Source organism: Pituophis catenifer, unplaced genomic scaffold (genome assembly GCF_029215685.1).
Source record: "Pituophis catenifer annectens isolate HBS135680 unplaced genomic scaffold, rPitCat1.0.hap2 SCAF_3, whole genome shotgun sequence".
Taxonomy (NCBI): Eukaryota; Metazoa; Chordata; class Lepidosauria; order Squamata; family Colubridae; genus Pituophis; species Pituophis catenifer.
In genome coordinates this window covers 185,537,962-185,560,640 of record NW_027256883.1, presented here as the reverse complement: position 1 = coordinate 185,560,640, position 22,679 = coordinate 185,537,962, and the positions used below count along the sequence as shown (strand labels likewise).

The 22,679-nt window shown below is 37.3% G+C and overlaps 1 protein-coding gene across 2 annotated transcripts in view; it reads left to right on the top strand.

The window, feature by feature from the left end:
- The window catches only part of EPB41L1 (erythrocyte membrane protein band 4.1 like 1), a 169,885-nt gene that overhangs the window by 4,613 nt on the left and 142,593 nt on the right, over window positions 1–22,679 (top strand). The window lies entirely within an intron of this gene.

Genomic DNA, 22,679 nt, shown 5'->3' with positions numbered 1-22,679 from the left:
GGGGGGGGGGGAGGGGCAGGAGAAAAAAAATGAGCCAGATACAGGAGAGATTCTTCCCCCTCTCCCTGCAGAGCAGAAAGAATACGTAAACAAATGGGGGGGGGAGGAGGGAAAAAAAGGAATCTCTGTAAGCAGTCCCAACCCCCTCAGGGCAGAGTGATTGGAGAAGAGGGGATTGTAAGAAAATAAGCAGGCGGACAGTGGGGAGTTGGTAGCACACTTAAAACTTCCAGCTTCCACATTTCTTTTGATGTGTATTCACCATCATGTGCTTACTTACTCACTTGTTAACTTCTCCTCCCCAAACACGCTACTCTCCAAGGGGGCAGGGAAACAATAGGTCAGGTATAAGACAACAGCTACTGACTGGCAATTATGTGATTGAGGGATTCTGGGAAGATCATAAATATAGGCATTGGTCATAACATTATGTCAGCACTTTTGTAACTTAGAATGGTTGCTGAACAAGGTAGTTGGTAAACTGTGTACCTGTATTTATTTTTTTTTTTTTTTTGCTTTGTTTACACTGAGATAAATTCTAGAGACTTATTATGTGTTGGTAGAAGGATCTTGATTTTTTTAAATTATTGGACTGGATTTGGATTTAATTCTTGGAAGGGTAAGTTTTTAGTGGTTTAATGATGCAGTGTGAGGCTAACACATATTCTTGATTAAATTTTAATTTGCTGTTGAATAAGAAATATCCTGGTGATAGAACTAGGTGTTTGGAATCGCCATCATATTTAATGAGCTTCAGACTAGATCAGAAATTAGTTTTTAATTAATAATTTAAAAAACTAATACAAACTTAAAAGAAAAATGAAAAATAATGTACGGAAGTAAAGAAAAAATATGTAAAGAATTGACTTCACTCTTCACCATAACAGATATAAACACTTCTCTTAATATGCAACAAACAATCACTTCTTCCCGTATTACATCTCCTATAAACAAATTCTTAAGGCCTCATTGTTTCAGTGCTGCTCAGCAAAATTCAATTAAGAATTACTAAACATAACTTATCTATTTTAACCTTGATCAAATAAATCAACTTTCTTTTATTTTTAACAATTTTGATCTTCAGTCTTTCAAATAATATTCTAGAACTTGACTTCTTTACATTTTTTCTTTGTCCCATCTCATAAAATTCCAAAGCTTTAACAAGCTTCCGGTAAGAAATTTACTTTGAAATAATTTAATATACTTCAAATTTTACAAGGCTATAGCATGCATAATAGCTAGGCTATGGGTGTCAAACTTGCTGGGTCACGTTGTTGTCATGTGATGTTTCACAATGTTTTTCCCATTCGCGGAGCTGGGGTGGGCGTGGCCTACGAGTGAGGCATCCGCCCTGCAGGCCACCAGTTTGACACCTCTGCCGTAGGCTAAAAATAAAATTCTCCAGTTCTTGAAAGATATTGTAATGGAGTGTCAGTTGCTCTTTATCCGTGTATTTTGTTTGGAAGGGGGAGGGGGAATAATTTAATTGTGTATGAACAAATGTGATTGATTGATCTGTCTGACTTACTCAGTAAATCCATACACAGCATGTTGACAGGTTATATCCAGCTACTTATAGCGTTGGAATATATTTTGTTTTATAAAACTTTTGTCTACGCACTCTTCATCCCTTTGTATGAAGAGTGTATAGACACTCTTCATACAAAGAGTGCATGAGTGTATAGAAGAGTGTATGAAGAGTGCATAGACTTTGATACCACGGTCTGCATTATAAGTGAGATTGACATTATCTCCCTAGTGGTTTATTGTTGATTAACAACCATCAAGTCCTAATTTCTTTCAAGTTCTGTGTAGCACCTTGGATAGCTCCATGGGAATTCAGGCTGAAGTTCCATTGAAATACACCTTTAGTGTTGCTTTACAAATAAATGGCATGATGGAAACTTAGGTACAGTTCAGTTTTGTTCTTAGACCAATTGTTTTTCTGTGCTTCTCTCAGGTAAACAAGAAAGAGCTATTGACTCCAATAATATTGGGGGAAAGATGATAACTGAGACAAAATTGGATTCATGCATAAAGTGCAGAATCAGTCATGACCAGTTATTTTATAGATTATTTTTACACAAATAATGATTTATCATAGTGTGCTAGTCTAGCCAAAGGATAACAGTGAGCTCTATTCTGTTAGATAGGACACAGAAAGACATGGCTTTGATGTAAAACAATGTTAAGGAAAATGGCTTAAACAGGAAACTGCCTCTCCAGTTCTAAGGTTTTACTATTTTATCCTCAGCCTCAGGATGGGTAGTATAATTTTGGAGCTATAACAAGTTATCTATTTTGAGCTTGCACTTTTCACAGATTTAACATTGTTGCCTACTGGTTAGTCTCCCCAATGAAATATTGCAGGATTACAGAATGCCTGGACGATGGATGCTGTAGCAATTGTGGCAACACAATCTAGTTGGATTCATGGTCTAAACACTTCCAAAAATTGGAAAAGGCTGAAGGTATATTCACATATTTTTTCCATATCTTTGAAAAAGGACACTAAAAACGTAGTTTCCATTGTTCTGTTTTGAATAAGCAATTGAATACAAAATGGTTCAACCTTCTTCTCTTAATCTTGTCTTTTTATCTTTGTTTTCATCATATACAGTATCTTACCCCAACCAAGTGCCATCCCCATATATTGATCAGAGTGGCTGGGAATTATGGGAATTTTAGTCTTAAGATAACACTGGAAAAAAAGGATTGTTTTAGTTTTAAATTTGTTGTTCTTTTTTCTTTCTTATTATTATCCTTGGTAGTTTCTACTGTCTGAATTTTCAAGTTTTGAAAAACTGTCTTAAAATAATTTATTCATCCTAGGTTTCTTAGTGTTTTTTAACAAAATAAATCCCATGGCAACCATTTTTCATCTTCATTTTATGTATTAAGCCACTGTCCATTGCATATCAATGAATCTTTAATATTTCTAAAATTGCAATTGACTGATGGTATCTGTAGATCAATGCACTTCTCAGTCAATGCAGTCTTCTTTTCCTTGATCTCAAGTGAAATAATAATTTTAATGGGTTGCATTGAAAAAAAAAATCCATTCCTACAGTCAAGGGTATGAAGAAAGTCTATACACAATAGCTCTCCCATCTGCTTTTTCTATTCTTCAATCAGATACCAAAACAATTTTGTTTTCACAGCTTCTCCTTTATCTGCTATTGCCATATTCACATATAAATTAAAGTCCTCTTTGCTAAGTCCTTGGCTTCAAAGTTTGAATGTTTTTTTTAGTTTCCCTTTGCAGCATAGGGAAATGCTGTGTTTTTATTCATTTTTTGTGGGCTTAATCTATTGTTGCCACTGTATTGTCAATGTGATGATTGGCGGTCATTTATTTGGCTGAGTTCAATTACTGTGAAAGTTGCAAGTGGCTAAACATTAGTAACACAAAAATACTTTATACAGATGCTTTTAGTTGTATTTACTTATTTTGTTTCCTGATGCTAAGCATTGACTGGTATTTGGAAACTATTTAATTTATTGGGATTTTTTAAAACCTTAAAATAGGTGAACTAAATGTCACACATAATATTTTTATTCACCTGAGGAGCACTGGGATTTTAGGAAAAATAGGATTGCTACTTGTGCATAGGTTGATAGTTGTGTCTTAAGGTTTACACTATAGTTTTCATCTGCTTCCCATATTAAATTGGATTAAATTCTGCCATCACTTTTCAGCAATCATTGTTTGTGGGAGGGGCAGGTGAGGGTCCAGTGGGCCATAAAATAGAACCTGGAGACCCCATGTGGTACCAGGTCACAACTATCCTGCTTAACTATCAAATCATTCTGATTTCCAAGTTACAAAATACGTGTCAAACCCCGGACCAGGGTTTGCCATACCTGGGGGAGGGATCCCTGCACAGGAGGTGGGTGGTGGGAAGGCTGCAAGTGGCGAGAAACATGGAGCTGACAAACAGCTGATCCTGACTGAATGCAAGCTGGCTGATGAGCAGCTGGACGAGTCTGCCAACGGCCTGACAATCAACTGATTGGCCTGCTGGATGGTCAGCTATTCCAGTGGCGGAAGGGCGTGGCTCCAGCCTTCACATTCCTTACTTTTTTGTTGTCAAGCATCTGGCTTATTAAACCATTTGGAGCAAGTGGCATCCTGATTATGGTTTAAGTCCGAAGCTCGGACCTTTGAGAATATGTAGTTTCTTAAGAGCTTCTTTAATCTATTTTAACCCTAGGCTAAAGGAACCAATGTTTCTATCCACTAGCTTTTAAAAGACAATGTTATTATAAGCAATATAATTCTTCATTTATTTACAGCAGCTGGTTGGTTGTTTAATGCTGGACACAGCATTTAACAGCTGTTTCATTTCATTCCCAACTATTCCAGCAAAACAAAAGAGAAACTAACTATCACTGTAAGTACAAATCAGTTCTCCAAAGAAACAAGCATCACACATAGCACCAACTATTCCTTTGGGTGGCTTGAACAGCAATGGTCATCTTTCTTCCTTTCCCAATGACATCTTCAGAATTGTACAACAAACACAGCCCTTTCTTACTTTCTCGATGTTCAGAATTGACACATACACTTTGAATGCTTTTGGGTGCTGTCCAATTCTATTGTTGTGGCATTTAGTTTAACAGAATATGCTCATTTGACATAGTGGTAAACATGGTGCTCATTCATTCTGGGGTGCTTTTTATAAATGGTCAGAATTTTGAGAGTGAAGTCATTGAAACTCACTCTCTCGTAATGGAATTAAACCCCGGGCTCTTTTGAAGCTGTTGATGTTTCCAATACATATTTTGGAGGGATATTTCATTTGTGGAACCTGTGGAGAACTTAATAGAAAACTTTCAGCCTTTGGCTATGCTCAGTGAGTTGTAGGCATAACATATTTTGAAGGTGCCAGTTTGGGCAGCATTATTGCCGTAAAATAAAATGACTTGTGCATAGAAGAGAGAGGACATTTTCACTGATGGTGCCCAAAACAGTGTTATTTAATGGGATCTCTAATAATCCATTTGCTCCAGGCAGTCCTTGAGTTACGGCCACAATTGAGGCCAAAATTTATGTTGCTAAGTGAAACATTCATTAAATGAGTTTGCCCCATTTTACAACTTTTTCTTGCCACAGTTGCTAAATGAATCATTGTGTTTGTTAAGTTAGTAACACGGTTGTTAAGTGAATATGGATTCCCCATTGACTTTGCTTGTCAGAAGGTCGCAAAAGCTGATCACATGACCCCAGGACACTGCAGCCATCTTAAACATGAACCAGGTGCCAAGCATCTGAATTTTGACCATAGGGATGCTGCAACAGTCCTAAATGTGAAAAAAACAGTCATGAGTCACTTTTTTCGGAGCCGTTATAACCTTGAATGGTCACTAAATGAACTGTTGTAAGTGAGGACTACCTTTACTAGAAGAATACCTCTCATTAATCCAACATTTTAAGAGGTACCTGTACTATTTTAGTTGCATTTATTTTGCTGCTTCGATGTCCTTATTGTGCCCTTATTCATTGAATCATAGTTGAAAGGAGCCATCAAGGCATTTAAGGCTCAAGAGCAGGAGTCCAAATTAAAACATCCCTGACAGACAGCTGTCCAGCCTTTGACTAACCACATCCACTGAAAGGGAACCTTTCACCTTGCTTGATAATTGGTTCCGTTGTCAAACTACTCTTACATTTAGGAAGCGTTTTCTAACACGCAGTCACAATTTTCCTTTCTGTTGTTAAAATCATCATTCAGTGTTCTCTGCCATAGATGACAGCTCTTTACCTTCTTCTTTGTGCCATTCTTTCAGTTATTTGAAGACCATGGTCACGTTCCCTTCTTTTCAAGATTCTCAAGTCCCTTCACTCTCTCCCCGCAGGATTTAATTTCTAGTTCTTTAGGCATACTCATTCTCCATTTGACCCTCTCCCAGTTTTTCTGAATCGTTCTTGAAATGTGGTGCCCAGAACTGGACACCATAATCAATGTACTGTAAGTTCTGACTAGTGAAAAATACAGTAGGAAGCTTAGGTCCAGTGATTTGCAAACTATATCTTTCACAATGCAACCAAACACAAATTGCCATTTCTGCTGTTGTGTCACACGGCTGACCAATGTTCAGATTGCAGTCAGTTACTTTGTATGTATCATATTTCTCAGTTTGTTGCTGCTGTTTTCCATTATTGCATATTGTACTCTTTTGTATTATCTATTTCTACTTAAGTTATGTATGTCTAGAACTATATTGCACATTATAGCTATTGGGTGATTCAAAGTCACAAAAAATATATACATTAATACCTTTTCTTAGCATTTCTCTTTCTCTAGTTTTGATATACTTCTTTGTGGTTAATGTTTTCTTCACAGCATATTTCTTTCTTCACAGTGATTTTTGATTTGCCATAGGTGAATCCAGCAGTTTGTGCTGGAGTAAATGTGCTGGGAGTGGGACCTAACAATATAGTGCTTGGTGGCAAATACACATTATTTATATCTGAATATTTATGTTGTTGACTTCCAAGATTTTTCCTCTTTTGAAGTCATACATAACAATAATTGTTGGGAATGAAGTACATTCAGTTTCTCTATAAAGTTTCAGTTTAATTCCATTTGATTCCCACCTATTTTAATTGTTTAATGATATGCTCTACCCTGCAGATATTTTCTTTAATTTTTTCCCCTCATGTATATGAGATATTTTCTACGGGTTCTTGAATACATCAAGATAAATTGTGCTGTTGAGTGAGTTTCTACTCCTACAGACAAATTGGGTGAGCTAGTGGAGATGGGACACTGATTCCTGCTGCTTCTCTTCTTTGATATGTCTTGTTCTTTGCTCTTCTTTTATATGACTTGCACTAAGACTAGAATAAGAGGTTTACCTACCTTCTTAATGTAAATTATTTTCTGCTCTTCTATGGAAAGCAGATTTTCACAGTGGATAAATAGCAACTGAAGGAAAATGGGTTAGTTTAGGAAGACTGCATAGGAAAATATTTAAATCTCCCTATCTTTAGCAGTGGGGGGCCTAATTCATTTTTCCCTTTCTCCTTAACTGGATCACTGTTTATTGAGTAATGGGATAAGTGGAAGATCTCTTTGGGATTCAGGCAGTAGAGAGTTGAGATTGGTGAGAACATAATTAAAACAGATTAGCATACAGTCAAACGTCAGCTTCAACTCAATGTTATTCTGTAAAAGGTAAATTTTCCCCTTCCAGTTGTGTCTGACTGTAGAGGGCGGTGCCCATCTCCATTTCTTAGCCAAGGGAGCCAGCATTGTTTGAAGACATGTCCATGGTCATGTGGCTAGCTTGAGGAATATGCATGGAACGTTGCTACCTTCCCACCAAAGTGGTACCTATTTATCTACTCACATTTGCATGTTTTCAAACTGCTAGGTTTGTAGGAGCTGGGGTAAACAATGGTAGCTCAACCCTCATGCAGCACTCAGGTCTTGAACCTGAGCTATCAGCTTTCCTGCTGGCAAATTCAGCATCTTTAACTATTTATAAACTATGCTATTTATACCCAAGAAGACTAGCACTGATTTGAAACAAAACCTGTTGCCTGGGAATCTGGTTGTTGATAAGTTGTTGATCTCTTTGTATATGTGTGAGACTATACTTTTTACTTTTATAGTGCATGATTCTTACATGTTAACGTGCACCTGGGCAAATACAAGACTTTAGTGCAAACAATCAGTAGGTCCATTTTTTTAAATGGAGAGATGAATTGGGCATATTTCTTAGAAGTATTATTTCCAGAATCATTTGTGGCTACATTTCTGAGAACAATGCAGATTTATTGTTCTTCTAGGAAACAGGTTCCTATTGAGAGTGGAAGTGTCTGATAATATGTGGTAGGATAGGAGCAGAACATGGTAACACATGTTTTCTGGTCAGGAAGTAACCAAAGGCATAGTTTACATGCTATCTACATGAACTATTCTTGGCCATTTTCTTGCTATTTTTCTCGCTGGAATATATCCCTGACAAGAGCTTTTAAAAAAATCAACCTGGCATTGAGAGGCAGAAAATAAGTCTAATTTGCCACACTTCACTGTTAAAATATTGGGCTTCATTTCTTTAGCTTTGTGCAGAGTCCAGATCATTTAGTTCTAGCTGGGTAGACTGATTTAGTGCAAAGTTATTGAATAGAATACCTGAGGAAACATAGCTTATAATAAAAAAGCTTCAATTATGGGTAGTAGCGGGCTCATAGAATTGTAAATATTTTCCTGGTTCATAAATAACAAGCCAAGAATTCTAGAAACGGAAAACTAATTTTGGTGAAGTTGCCTTCTCAGCTATGTGGAAGGGTAAAGTTCAAACGCCTGAGGTGCTGCTCTGCTTCTATCCACAGAGCTCTATTTCAGGGTTTGAACACATTTCAGTTGAGAGCTGCATTTTTTGAGAGCCATGGATCAATTGGTGGGTGGAATTGAAGCAAACTATGAGCTCAGAAAGCCTCTATGTTGTGAGGGAATCTATTCTCTCTATATTTCATTTTCTGTTTGTAGACACTTTTTCTCTGTTCTGTATGCCACAAGAAGAAATACTGCTTTTGCAAACATTTGGATTCTTTCCTTAAAATTGGGCTGCAGGTTGCCTAACCTACACTAAATTATGCTTTAGTTATTATGAAAACAGTTGCTGTCACTAGAATAACTTGTTTGCATTCCAGGAGAAAAGAGGGAGGAATTTTATTTATTTTTTGCTGGTAGGAACTATAACAAGACCAAAATCACACATGCAAATTAGTTACTGCAGAGTTTAGACACAGTGACTAGATTGCAATATATATGCTTATGGTTTCTAAACATCCTAGGAATTGCAACTACTGCCTATCTCTGGAATCCAGAACAGAAAAACCAGAAATAATTAGCTTTGTTCAGTTTAGAGGAATAATAATCTGTTCTATCTTCCAAACACATTTCTCATCTCAATTCTATCACTTTAGTGGAATGCTTCCTAGGCTATCAGTGGTGCTGCTAAGTATCTTGGTTCTCTTTAAGACAGCTATCAATATATTCTTAACTAGTGAGAAATATGACTATCTTTGGATAAACTGTTGATGCTGACCTAACCTTTGGTGTTCTCATTACTCAATGCTGTCTGAGTTTTGATGACTTGGATTTCAGGTACAAAAATCACAATTTTGTGAATTACAATGTGCCACTATACAATATATTGTAGCAATAGCAGTACACACCACAAAGACTGTTGTGCTAAAAAGACCCCATTGCACTTGTAGAACAATATTTGTATATAAATCTTTATCTGTGGCAGTGTTTCTCAACCTTGGCAGCTTGTGATGTGTGGACTCCAACTCCCAGAATTCCCTGGTCCACACATCTTCAAGTTGCAAGGTTGAAAAACACTGATTTATAGAGATGGTGGCTAACCAGCAATATAGGTCACCTTCTATATACACTGCATCTTGTTCAATGAATGTAATGCTGAGATCTGAAATGACTTTCTCCCTTTCCTTTTTCTGGCAGACTGTACTTGATACACAGCAGGTTTAGATCTCACTATGCTTGGATTTACCACATTTATTGCTTCTGAGCTGTCTCATTTTGAATTGGCTTTCCATCCCATGCTAAGTGCAGCAATATTTTTGCTTCAGAGCTGGCAATTATCATGGCCATCAGACTGTCTAAATGGTACATAATCTGACATCCTTGATGAAAACCTCATAGAGATGAAGATTGAGAAATGAAAGAAAGATGGAAAGCAGGAAGGTGAACAAATCTATACAAGGAATAGGGATTTGCTGGCACTGCATTTAACATAGGGGCAGTCGAAGTTCAAATGCTCTTTTTTTAAAAAATGAACTAGCGTTCATGGAGCAAAGGAGAAGAGATTGCAGTTACCTCAACATGGTGAAGAGATGGTGGATTGGTAGAAAAAGAGATTATATTTGCAAATGTTCTTAAAGCATTAGTCAGTCTGTTTAAAAGACAGGAATCTGTGCTAAAACATAAGAAATGGGGCCAGGAAAAAAGATCCCACCAATTTCAATAAATACAGTATCGGCCTCAGATCTTATAATGTATCTTAAAAAGGAAATAAGCTGCCTTATATTGCAGGGGGTTCCAACAGTGGTGGATTGCTTCCGGTTCGGCCCGGTTTGGGGGGAGCTGGTAGTGGTGATGATGTGACGTCAGCGAACCGGTTCTCTATGATTGTGAGCTGGGCTCTCCCACCCACCCCCGTGTTATACCTACTTTTATTTGTCATTTTTTAGCCCAGCTAAAAAATGGCAGAGTGGATTGCCGCGCCTCAGCTGGGTAGAAATCTAATGCGCTTGTGCGGAGTGAAGCGAGCATGTGCATGGCAATCGCGCGCAAAGCGTGTGTGCAAAGAGAACCAGTGGTAACACCAGTTGGAACCCACCACTGGTCTCCAACCTTGGCAACTTTAAGCCTGGCGGAATTCCCAGAATTCCCCAGCCAGATTTGCTTTGCTGTCTGGGGAATTCTGGGTGTTGAAGTCCTCCAGGCTTAAAGTTGCCAAGTTTGGAGATCTCTGTTACATTGGATCAGACTATTTGTCTCTTCATCCATAACAGCCAGTCAGCAACAGTTCTTTAGTTTTCAGGCAAGATGTATTTACAATCTCACCTGGTGATGCCACTTATGGGCCCTTATATCTTCTCTCTGAAAACCATATTCTCTATTTCTGAATTATAGCAACTCCTTCTGTTGGATGCCTGCCTCAGAACTGCAATCAATTGCAACAACTCTGCTGCATATTATTTGTGCATAATAACTAAGATACCTGTTGTAAGAGCAATTAGACAGTGTACTCTCTCCATTATTCTCATTACATAGCTGCTACAAGGTTGAACCCATGGAGAGTGATAATATTGTTAGTAGAATCAACCTTTGCCATAATAACATGTGCTATGATGATGCCCTGAAATCGGCTTAATAAAGTTTTTTAAATCTCAAAATGAGCAAATCTAGCCAGAATCAGCCAGAAACAAGATAGACAATTGTCTGAATCCTTCATCTCTTTCCAAATGACATGCTTTATTCTGAATGAATAGTCACTACCAAAGCAGAGACGAAAGGTTGTTGTTAGTTGTGAAGTCGTGTCCGACCTACCACGACCCCATAGACAATGTTCTTCCAGGCCTTCCTGTCCTCTACCATCTTCTGGAGTCCATTTAAGATCACACCGACTGCTTCAGTGACTCCATCCAGCCACCTCGTTCTCTGTTGTTCCCTTCTTCTTTTGCCCTCAATCTTTCCCAGGGTTAGGCTCTTCTCCAATGAGTCCAATGGCCAAAGTATTTGAGTTTCATCTTCAGGATCTGGCCTTCTAAAGAGCAGTCAGTGTTGATCTCCTCTAGGACTGACCGGTTTGATCGCCTTGCAGTCCAAGGGATTCGCAGGAGTCTTCTCCAGCACCATAGTTCAAAGGCCTCAATTCTTTGGTGCTCAGCCTTCCTTATGGTCCAACTTTCACAGCCATACATTGCAACTGGGAAAACCATAGCCTTGACTATACACACTTTTGTTGGCAGGGTGATGTCTCTGCTTTTTAGTATGCTGTCTAGATTTGCCATAGCTTTCCTCGCCAGGAACAAGCGTCTTGTAATTTCTTGGCTGCAGTCCCCATCTGTGGTGATCTTGGAGCCCAGGAAAATAAAATCTGTCACTACCTCCATTTCTTCCCCATCTAAAAAAGGTATGAAAGGTGGCATTAAACAAATATGTACGGTCCTTACTTCCATCCTTCAAACTTAGATGATTAGCTCAGTAGAAATTTCATATGGAGTGATAAATTTAACGTGGATAGCTTAAATGGCTATCACATGTGATTCAGCCGTAAGGTGAAACTCAGAACTGATGTAGGAGCTTTGAAAATAAAGAGCCCATCCCCATGGTCAGGTGCTCAAAATTCAGATGCCTGGCAACCGACTTATATTTATGATGGTTGCAATATCCTGGGGTCAGGTAATCCTATTTTGCAACCTTCTGACAACAAAGTCAATGGCTAAACCAGATTCAACAACCGTGTTATATTAACTTAACACTTGCAATGATTCACTTAACAACTGTGGCAAGAAAGGTTGTAAAATGGGGCAGAGCTCATTTAACAAATGTCTCACTTAGCAACAGAAATTTTGGGCTCAATTGTGGTCATAAGTTGAGGACTACCTGTATAGTCTATTGTTTTCTGTCACAAGGAGAATCAAACACTGTTTTTAAAAAACAAAACAAAACTCAGAAACAGCAAGGTAACATCACCTTATCAGGTGCATAGAGTATTAAAGGCTGCAAAAAGTGGTGTACTTTCTGTTTTCTTTTTTTTTTCTTTTGTAGATCTGCCTTAAAGCAGATATCATCTCGGCCTGTGTGAACCCTTTTGATGGGCAGGGCTTTAAAATGCTTTGAATGAATAAAGACTGGCTACATTTTTTTTTACCACCAGTATTATCTGTTGATGGCAATAACCAGGTTCATTTTGTTACCTAACTGCATGCTGGCAAAGTCAGACAGAAGGGACTTAACTCTTAAATAAATAAATAAAAAAAAGAGTGGGGGGAAAAAAGCCAATAGCAGTTCCTAATACATGAAGAGCCTTGGTTGCCTTGGAAACCCAGACAACTGTGCTTTATTAGCAGCAGCAAAGTGGTCTTTGCAGAATAAGCTGCATTGAATCTGTAATAGGATTATGGCAACCCGTTTTTCCTCACTGTCCCTCCCTCTCCTTTTCCTTGCCCTTTTTGTCAGAGATTTATGATTAATATATAATCATCTGCTGAGCAAAAAAAAAAAAAGAACTTTTTCCACATCTCAAATAGTAGGGTGGGAGGAAGAAAATTATACTGGGTTTCTCCCAGGACCAAGCTCAAGGCTTATTAATCAATTGGCCGCTTTGCCCAACTGGACATCTGCCAGAGATGTATAGATATATTAGGCAGGGCCTGTGGCAGTCCAGATTTGCTGAATTGCAAGTACTCTCAGCAGTTCCAGTTGACATGACTAATAGTAGTAAAAGCTAATTCTGCAACATTTAAGAAGGCCACGTTTTCCCCATCTGTGCTTTAATAAAGTTCCTTGGTCTATGACTATGGTCATTTTTCTGACCTGAAATTTGATCATATCGCTTGAGCTCCAGCGGCTTCTGCTTCATCTCAAGAACCTGTGATGACACCTGTATGTGAAATCTCACCACCTATAAATGTTCACCGTACAGTCTCCCATAAGAGATTTCTTTGATGAAAGTTTCCTAAAAGCCTTTTTAGAAACACTCCAGTGTCTTTTCCAATTGCCTATTTCCGAAATAAGACATAATTTTATGAAAACGGTATCTTCACTAATTGACAGTGCTAGCAAAGGTAATTGCTTTTGTAAGACAAGGAAATAAAGCCACACACAATGAAAACAATTCCATGCTAGTAATATGAAGGAGAAAACCAGATTAACCTCTATCCCCACCCAAACTATAATTTTCAATTTATTTATTTATTTGTTTGTTTGTTTGTTTGTTTGTTTATTTATTTATTTATTTATTTATTTATTTATTTGTCATATTTCTATGCCGCCCACTCTCTGAGGACTCTGGGCGGCTTACACCAAAGACAGTATATTAAATAGCATATTGCCCCCTAACAATCTGGGTCCTCATTTTACCCACCTTGGAAGGATGGAAGGATGAGTCAACCTTGAGCTGGTGAGATTTGATTCGCTGATCTGCTGAACTAGCAGTCAGCTGAAGTAGCTGCAGTACTGCACTTTAACCACTGCGCCACCTCGGCTCTTAAATTCACTGGGAGTTATAGTTTGTTTAATTATTAAATTTATGTGCCACCCATTTATTTCATCAGAGATGACTCCCCCAGTTCCTTGGGAGTTACCATTTTAATTAAGTTCCTCTTAAAAAATGAGGCCTTGCTGCCTCATTACTGTACATATTGAATTACATACTGAATTGGAATGTTTGTGATTGCAGACCTTTATAGAGATTTAAAAAAACCCATACAACCTAATATATTTCAAGGAAGGGTGAAGATATTTTACTTTTCTAATTCATTTTGGTGTCTGATGTCAACTTCTTTATTTTCAGAAAATAGAAGTAGCCGTAACTTTTTCTCATGAGGTGCATTTGCAATTTGAGAGTTTGAGGTGGGTGAGGATAATTAGCCATTTACAAAATGGCTGTTTGGCATGCTTAGTTACAAAAAAAAATAAAAATAAAAAAAAAATTACCTAGCTCAGCCAAAATGGGTTCAAAATGCATTTTGTGGATAAAGACGATTTGAGAGGGCGGTTCTTTGCTTTGAAGCATGTCACTTTTCTATTTTTTAAAACCAAAAGGCAGGGAAGAGGTTGGCACATCTGAGGCAAAGGTGGGATAGAATCAGAAGTGGGTTTCAGCAGGTTCTGACCAGTTCTGGAGAACCAGTAGCGGAAATTTTGAGTAGTTCAGAGAACTGGTAAATACTACCTCTAATTGGCCCCACTCCCATCTATTCTCTGCCTCCTGAGTCCCAGCTGATTGGGAGGAAATGGGGATTTTGTAGTAACCTTCCCCTGGAGTGGGGAGGGAATGGAGATTTTACAGTGTCCTTCCCCTGCCATGCCCACCAAGCCATACCCACCAAGCCATGCCACGCCTACCAAGCTACATCCACAGAACCGGTAGTAAAAAATTTTGAAACCCACTACTGGATAGAATGGTACCATGGGTACTATGTTTTTTTTCTTTTGACATTGTTTATGCTTTCCAATTTATCGTTTTATGTTAATGCAGCTCTTTTGACATTCCCAGCTCACTTCTTCAACATGCTGGCAAATGGAAAGAGTGTAATCTTTCGATAAAATACTTTAAAAATTATTTGTAGACTTGCTTTGAGCCAGAGGGAATCTAAAATTGTGGGTAAAATGGAAGAGATTACCTCCACTTGAAAGCAAAGCATGACTTTAGAGAGAGTAGTTATCCCACAACTCAAAAAGAGCTGTAAGATATTACATTCCAAACAACAAAAATAATACAGGTAAGTCCTCAACTTACAACCACAATTGAGCTCAAGATTTCTGTTGCTAAGTGAAACATTTGTTAAGTGAGTTTTGCCCCATTTTACAATTTTTCTTGCCATAGTTGTTACGTGAATCACTACAGTTGTTAAGTTAGTAACACAGTTGTTAAATGAATCTGGCTTCTCCATTGAATTTGCTCGTCAGAAGGTTGCAAAAGGGGATCACATGACCCAGGGGGACACTCCAACTGTCATAAATATGAGTCACTTGCCAAGCATCTGAATTTTGATCACATGACCCTAGGGATGCTGCGGTGGTTGTTAAATGTGAAAAACTGTCATAAGTCTTATGACAGGTTTTCAGTGGTCTTATAACTTCGAACAGTCACTAAATGAACTATTGTAAGTTGAGGGCTACCTCTATATGTTTTGACCATTGAAATAACTTTACATATATATCTTTATGTAAAAATGAAGTTTATAAATTTCTTCAGTTGCTGGCAGGGTAACTGAAGCAAAAATGCATTGACTTGAATTTGAATTCATCAGTGATGCATCATTTTAACTAGATAAAACTTTTTAGTTCACATATTTAAAAGTCCTTCCCTTGCTGGTTATTATCTGCTTCTTTGGTGGTATACATTACTACCAAAGTCTTAGAAACGTTTAGAAGTTGAGTTAGGTAGAACAGCTGTTAGTCATCATTTCTTCCAGTGTTTATTCTATAGCAGCCTCACTTCCTGCTAATAATGCTGGTCATTAATGAAAAACAAAAGGAATATACACAGTAAAGATTTATGACTGCATACTATAAGAGAAGAATATTTGGGTAGTGATATACTCTGATGCAGAATTCTATATCTCCAGGATATCTGTATGTTCAGGAAATTATTGAAGGCCTGAGAGAATAACAAGAGCAATAAACCTGGGGGCAGGGCAATTATGGAGCTTCCTTTTTTGTTCTTTTGCTTATTTTCTTTTGCTCTGGGATTACTTTTCTGATTTGTTGTATCTTTTATATGTATTTTTGTTCCTAGATGTAAATTAATAAATACCCACAGGTTGCCATTACTAGTTTTCCTGTACCTAGTGTTTAAACATTTTTTTTTAAACCAGCCATTGTAATAAAGTAAAAAAAAAATACTGCAACATTTGGATTAAATTTTTACTCTGTATTATCTCTAGGCATAACATTTGCACTGCCAAAGGGACTTTGAAACCATCTTTCTGGAGTTTTCGGTCATACAGCATCAAATTGACTTTGCTGAGATAGCACAACTTAAAAATTCTAGCCTCAGCCTGAGTAAGAATTTGGGTTTAAAACTAAGATCTCGCATTCAGGTTTTATATAGGTACAATCAGTTTATCTTCAAATCTTAAGCAAACTGTGTGTAAACCTTTTCCCAATCTTTCCATCTTCCAGCTGTGTGGATTTCAACTGTCTCAGTTCTCAATAATGGTAATGTTGGCTGGAGAAACCTGGCAACTGAACTCCCTGTATTCAGAGAATGCCTAAGGGGAGGGATAGATTGATTATGTGGCATCAAGTTCTTGTCAGCTCTTAGATTTTCTCCATGAAAGGGGAGGACAGTTGCTTTAAACATGTTTGCATCACAAAATGCATGAGCTCTTTCTTCAATATACAAAGGGCGTTTGTAAACAAGGAACTAGATCTGTTCCTGACCCTCAGTATTTCAGCCATGATTTTCTTTCTAATCCTTTTCAATCCTAATGCTATTAAATATGCAGAAACCCTTTTATTTACCATTTTATGATTATGTCTGTGGCAAGGGGCGTAAGCATAAGTGACAAGATGTGCATCATGCAAATATGAAAGGCTGTGGTTTGTGTCATGACATTTTTGCACATGTTTTATCATCACAGTATATACCAGATGCCTAGGGCTGGAAATTCATACATCATTTGTTATAACCACTCTACTAAATAAACTTAATTTGGCTGTGATCATGCAGCACAGTAAACCATAAATCATGTTTTACAAAGCAGAGTTTCTGAGTTCCCCACATTGAGACCAAGTGAAAACTAAATGGCTTAAAACTGTAACTCTGGCTTAATATAATATTGGAATTCAATCTGAATGATGTTTTTTCTTGTTCTGATTTTTTTATGCTTCACTGTGCCAGCTTTGCTCATTGTGGTTCAGTGATTCAGGATTGATATCTTATTTACTTTAATTATAGTTGTAAGAAGATGATTGCACAAAGCTCACTTCAACCTTGGACAACGCTCCCTTCCAAATCTTGTCTCCTCTACATATGTTGGGTACTGCAGTGTCTGGAATTTTCAGCTAGAATAGAATTTATGAAACTTACAATTCCAATGGAATGGAATGGAATGGAATCGAATAGAATTCTTTATTGGCCAAGTGTGATTGGACACACAGGGAATTTGTCTTTGGTGCATATGCTCTCAGTGTACATAAAAAGACAAGATACATTTATCAAGAATCATAATACGCCACTGGTACTTTTTCTGCTAACATTTCCTCCATCCTCTCTGCAGAGGAAAGGAGGCATCAAATAACTTCCACTGAATCTTTCAGAGAGTCAAAACTCTGTTAAGAAAAAGGTGGGGAGAAGAGCTACTATAATGTTTTATTTGTAATTAACTCCCTCTAAAGAATTCAGCAACTCTTAATGATATTGAATCTGCTTGTGGTAAAGGATATTTTTGAAAAAAATCCAGAATTAATATACAGAATATATTTTAAAAGTATTTATTTGCAGTGGTAAACGTACAAGTGAATTAGCTTATTATAATAATTGTGAACATGATTTTCTACAACTGTGATATTAAGGGAATCCTTTCTTCCTCAAGTTGCTGCTAACCATATTGGTAATTCATGCTGCTTTTGTCCACAGGAGAACATACTCAAGGAAGGTTGGGAGGGAAGAACAAAAACCATTTTGTGTGGATTCATTCTCCATTCTGCATAGGCCAGTGTAATCCAGCTGTGAATGTTAGAAAGGATGAGAGGGAGGGCTCTTTTGGCGCAAGCTGGAATTGCATTCTGTGACAGAATATTATTTTTCTACAGCTGTGTTCCTCAATTATAAAGCAAGATAACATTTTCTCTCTATGATAGGGGTACTAAGTTCAATTAACATTCATCTAGAATTGTGAAGCATTTCATTCTTTAGCATTGGGCTAGCTAAAAATAGCCAGCCAAGCCATGCTGCATTTCTTAATTTCTGAATTCCAGGCATCCATTTCTTTGTATACAACTTCAAGCTGCTACATGCAAACTAGAACAATGCTACAGCAGTTTTTCTCAATTAATTTGAAAAGGAGGGCAGCTTCTTTCCTCTAATACGTTCTTTAGGGACATCATTTAAAAGAACAAATTGCTGGAGAACTGTTAATATTAATACTGGTAGAGAGAACATTGGGGAGGGGGGGGAGGAAACAGAAGAGTGTTTGTAGAATTTATGCAAATATATTATGTATTAATCTTGCTCTTCTTCCAAATGAAACAGAGCTGGGTATAACTACAGGTTCCCCATTAACCAGCTCCATTCTAAGGAATAGATTAAGAACTTTTATTGAATTTCAGATCTAGGTGGGAGGTTTATGTCATGCAGAGTCTATGGCCAGTATTCTACCTTTAATACCAGCCTTCTCCAAATTGGACAGCCTCAAAGGTGAAGTCTTCAACTTCTGGTATTATCAATATCCCGGGGCAGGCAGGGGAAGGTTGCTGTATTGCATTTCAGATATTTCAAGACTACAAACTTTAGGATTCTCAGCTATCATGGGAGTGTTATACCATTATAGCTGATGGATTTTCTAGGTTGGAAAGTTTGCTTTATGTCTGATGGTTTGAGATAATGTCAGCATATATTCTCAGATAAAGGTACCTGATTAATTCAGATGACATTTACTGAATAAGCCATAATGGCTTGGTTCATACATAAAAACTATGATAAAAAAAAAATCAAATGATCTATTTTATGATTTAATCCAGTAGATAAACCTATTTTCACACATCAGTGTTTTGCATCATTTGCAGCCTTAAAACTAGATTTCACTCCCACCAACAATGTGGTTCTAATTTTATGAAATGCTTATAATTACCTTAGAATTGTTTAACTTCAGTTGCCAAACGCCAACTCAAAGAGAAAGTGTCTGAAGATAAAGCTAAGACTGGGTTAGATTTTCGTAGAAAACCGTTCTAAATCAAAAAGTTTGCTGGATTTTGATTTTGTGTTATGTGTTAAGCAAGCCATTATGGCTTTTTCAGTAAACCACAGTCAAGAGAAAGTATGTCTAAGAGTCATGAATGAATTCAGGTTTTATATATATACATATACATATACATATACATATACATATACATATACATATACATATACATATACATATACATATACATATACATATACATATACATATATATATATATATATATATATATATATATATATATATATATACCTACATTGTAACAAATATACAGTAATTCTGTATGTTGCAGAGCCTGGCAATTTAAATGGATTCAATGGAATGCGTATGGCTACAATTATTGTCCTATTTTGGGAGAATTTGTTGGGTTAAGGGCAAAAGAGGCATCCAGTCAGCTCATTTTAGAGCCTTGAGTTTTTAAAAACACTTCTTAAATCATCTCTTCTCCCAACTCTTTCACACTGACCAAAACAGTTGGCCTCATTCCATCCAGGATGTTATGACCACCAAAATGGTACTGGCTGAGGTGATGAGGACATCTGGTGCAGGTTACAACCCTGTGGTAAGGACTATTAATCTTGCTAAATAATTTTTCATTGTTGCTGAATTATATTTCCCAATGTTCTTTCAGATAGGTCATACCATAAGCCAGCATTTATATGGAAGACCGGCTGAATGGTTTTTAAAAGTTTAATCAAGAAATAAATAAAATACCTTGCCTTGTATTTTTTTATTTTTTACTTCTGATATAAAATAAAAGTAACTGCTATTGTAAAGGTTAATGAACAGGAGATCTGCTGTGCACGAACATATACCAGTCTCTAGGTTTTTGCTGCAAATCGATTTAATAAAACAAAGTGAAGCTTTGTGTGAACAGCCTCAAGGGGTATGGATTGTATTGTTCATTAAAGAAAATCAATCCACCAGCATTGGTTTGAAATTTTGAAAAGCCCTCTTTGGTCCAGTCCTTACAAAAGTAATGAATGGAGTATAATGAATCAGTACCTTATCGACAGTGGGAGGATGCTGGAAACCTGAAAATAAGATTGAAATTAAAAACAAAAGAGAAATAAAGCTTAAAAGTATTGGTATGTATATGCTTTGAAGTTAATAGTTTGATATTTTATGTCTGCATATACTCTTTTTCATTTTCTTCAGGCTTAGTGTTCATTCTTTTTTTAAAAAAAATACCATCTGCAATACCATCTATTATTAAGATATTTTCTGGTACATTTATTACAGGGTAAAATACACATCTTTTAGCAGGTGTTGAAAGTAAGAACCTGTTATTTTATGGCTTGTTCTAGGACTCCTGCAGACTATGAAAAAAAAAGGCATTTGTGGTAAACATGGTTGAAACCAACGTGTATCTTGCTTCTCTACTTGTAAAAGTCTGAAATACGAACTGATTCCCATTATTTAGAATAACATGTGATTTGGAGAGATTTTGAGATTGCTGGGGGAAAGGCTGTCTGTATAGTTTTGCTTTTTAGAAATGTGTAAATATAATGAAAACAATGATTCAAATATTTACTTGCCTATCAGCTGCTGTTGCCCATGGTAAGCAGACGTTGTAGGTTTTGAATCAGTGAAAAAATCTGCAGTTTAGCTAAGAAAAGTTCTTTTGTGAATTGGCCCATAGATCACTTTTTCCTTCCTTCCAAACTGGCTGTTAAAAGTTTTAGACTGTTTTTGTTCAGAGACATTTGTTTCCAGCACCCAAACTGAAAAAATGTAGAACATACAATTTTAAATGGTCTACATAATATACCTTCCCACTGCTTGCTAGTGTGGGTGTATATGGGAGTGAGGGTAGGGGAGATTTTTGGAAAAAAAAATAAGTCAAAGTATAGCAGACTTCAACTCTGGCTGGGGAATTGAAAGAAAACACATCTGGATGACATCAGAGTGGGTCAATCTGCTATAGATTAAACATGCTGAACGGTAGATTCTGGGGAACAAAATCAAGAAAGTAGGAAGAACATTTTACTGATAACAAGAAAAAACCAATTGTGTATTTACAACACTTAGTTTTCATCTGAGAAATCATTTCTCTTCATTAGTGTATATACAACAGAAAGCTTGTCTCTGTATATTCTTTGCAATAACTTGTCTTGTACCAGTTCCTAATACAGAATATGTGAATGAGCTGCTCATAACCAATTTCATTTTTTAAAAAATCCCACAAAAACATATGCATATTTGAATATTGTTTTAATTTTACAGTGGAGAAGATTGCATGTATTTGAGAGTAGTTGTAACACTTAATACGTTCAGCCACATTAACTAGCTGAAAGAAAAACAGCTATTAGGACAATAGGGAGGGAGAGAAGGATGAAACTATTTTGTATTTCTGGGTAATGTGCATATATTATTTAAATTATATTTGTATAGTCAAGGTTAGGATACAACAAATAAAAGTATTTTTTCAACTCCCCAACCCCTGCAAAAACATTTTAGCAGCAAAAATAACAAGTTATGAAAAAAAAAAAAACATGCTAATAGTTTCTGTGTCATAGTTTCACTGTATGAGGGGGTGACAAACTCGATTTCATTGAGGGCCACATCAGGGTTGTGTTGGACTTCAGGGGGCTGGAGTGGGCATGACCAGCTCAATGTCACTCATGTTGGGGGTGCCTGTAGTGGCCTGACTGCTCTGCCAGTGAAAACAGGCCCCTGAACTCCATTTTTGGCTGCGATGGCCTCCTGCAACCCTGTGCCAGCGAAAATGGAGCTCAGGGGGCCGTATGCGGTTCTCGCACATTCTGTTTCTGGCTGCAACAGCTTCCTGCAATCCAGTGCCAGTGAAAACGGAGCTTGGGGGCCCCACATGCGGCCCTCCCGAGCTCTGTTTTCACTGACAGAAGCACCGTGGGCTAGTCCTTTGATGTTTCCAGGGCGGCCCCGCAGACCAGATCTAAGCACCTTGAGTTTGACACCCCTGCTGTATGGTCTTTAGATGTTAACTAAAAACTTTGTGGAATATAGTATTGAGGGATGCTATATTTCTATAGCATTGGGGCAATTTTTTTAAACAAATAAAGATCTTAAATTAGAAAGTGGCAAGATATTCAGTTACCTATATAGTTGTATCTGTGTCCTGATTTATTGTACAAATCCAACATTCATAGCTGGACAATACTTTATTGGGTTCAATCAATTCAACCAACATGGGGAAAAATAGTATATACTCTTTCACATTTATATACTTGAAAATTTAAGGCTTGCTAGAGTGGAGGTGCTGAGTGTATGCCAGAAGCACCAGAACTTAAGCAAAACCTGTTTGTCTAGATTGTTGAGGTTGAATATGGATAGTTTTCAGGGCCGTGGAGATAGGGAAAGGGGGGCAGAGATGGGACAGGAAGGCATTGTGGTGATGACAGGCATGAGAAGGCATGGAGGGAGGAGACAGAGTGATCTGCTGTTGGGGAAGATGGCCCCGGTGTTTAATATTTGTACTGTATTCTGTCCCCTGTGCTTAACCTATATGCACTGGATT